We start from the raw sequence: 2,036 nt of genomic DNA on the forward strand, positions 1-2,036 counted from the left end.
AGAAGACGCATTCACGAGATGGGCATTCACTGTTACAGGACGGCCAAAAAAGAAAAACTGAAACCAACACAGTGCAGACTAGGCTTTGCTTTACAGTATATAGGAGGAGACGGAGATTTCTGGAACAGTAGTATTTATTCATTCATTCATTCATTCATCATCCAATCCTACATTGCTCCATGAGGAGCGTAGGAGCCCGGGGCTAGGCAATTTGGTCCTGACATTTAGGATGACCAGCCTCACTCATCCCTGAGTGGCATTACGTGAGCAATAAACCCTCAACCATTCCTTGGATATAAACCTTCACTGGCTCAATCCGATTGGAGCACCGTAATTACTCACTAAACCACCAGGCGCTAAAATTTGGTTATATGGTTACCATCCAGCATAGTAAATGAAAGAAGGAAAGACAGAAGAGGATGGAAGGAAGGAAGGATGGAGGAGAGGAAAGGGCAGACACCCAGGAGTAGCACTGACCCGAGTGAGTGGATGGTAAGCGCCCCCACCTACCACACAGTAATATTACAGATGGGAAATGCTTCACGTCGGTGGAAGCAGGGGCTCCAACGTGCTGGAGACCTATAAACACACTATGAAAATATATTGGAGAAGGGCAAACTTGGTAGAGTGAGCCTATCATTTGGGGGATGGATGTGGACCAATGAACCTGGAGAAATGACGAAAATAGAGGGAAAATTTACAGGGCAGAAATACATTGACGTGTCAGGAAATGTATTATTGCCGTCTGTGCGAAGTATGGCAATTCCACATCCTCATCCTATTAGCCTTGTTCACGACAGAGGTCCTGTGCATATGTGCAGAGTAGTAAAGGATTGGCTAAATCAGCATCCGGAATTGGAAGTCCTCGGTTGGCTTTCAAAGGATTGTGATCTAAACCCAATCAAGAAAATATGGACCATTATGTGCAAGGACTGGGACTTGGGTAAAGAAATAAGTGTTCAAGCTGTAGAACGGAAAACCCTTGAGGTTTGGGAGTCTGCGTGGAACCGTCCAAATATTTGTCATAATTTAGTGGCATCCCAACCCAGGAGGGTTGATGAAGCTGTTCAAGCACAAGGTGGCTGGACCTTGTACTGATGTGTTTGGATCATTTGAATGCCTGATGATGTAATTTTCTTTTATTCCGTGTGGGGTAGCTTTAATGCTGATAAGTAATACCATATGTATTCTATATGTATATAATGAAGGCAATGAATTACCCACGACCTGGCATTATGTTTGTGTCTGTCATTATCATCCTTGTATCCTCTGTGAGGGTTAATGGCATCTAGGGTTATCATAAATTAGTGTAATTATATATGAATGTATTTTTCTTAATAGACAATGTGGGTTACTTTATACGTAAGTAGTAGTATTCCAAGTCTATATCATAAATACACTAACTTGTTTATTGTATGTGTGACAAGAACTTGATAGGCTAGAGCAGAGTTTTGCTGATGTCTTTAAGTGTCGTACCTTGAGAGTAAATGAAGAAAAGGGTAAAGTGATGGTTATTAACCCCTTAACCACGGGGCGTCACTTTCGTGACGCTCGGGCACAATGGATCATACCGCGGGGCGTCAATTTTGTGATTCTGTGTTATTTTGAATTATCCCGGGCTTTCAAGTGGTGGCTTGTATCATCTATCAGTACTACCAATGTCCAACACTAGTCAGCACTCCAAATCTCATCTGTACTCCCATCCATTGTTGACATTTTAGCCATTTTCCCCCGTTCCTGACTCCCCTCCCTACCTCCCCTCCATTACCCTGTCCTCTCACCTCCCCAGTTGTGCTGCGCTAAGCAAATCTCCCCTGGATTTTTCCACGGATTTCATCCATTGAAATAAGCCCTATGCCCTATACTTATACAAAATAATATATACCAAAAAAAAAATAAGGTAAGTGATAGTGGTATACACCAGGAATTGGCTAATTATACCCCTGAAAACACCTCACATGCATTCATTCGCTAAATCCCCATGGTAATTTCCCCTTTGAATTATGCCTTGTAATCTATTTCTGTAATAATAATAT

The sequence above is a fragment of the Coenobita brevimanus genome, chromosome 50 (genome assembly GCF_032717465.1).
Source record: "Coenobita brevimanus isolate Jiangsu-jjx chromosome 50, ASM3271746v2, whole genome shotgun sequence".
NCBI lineage: Eukaryota > Metazoa > Arthropoda > Malacostraca > Decapoda > Coenobitidae > Coenobita > Coenobita brevimanus.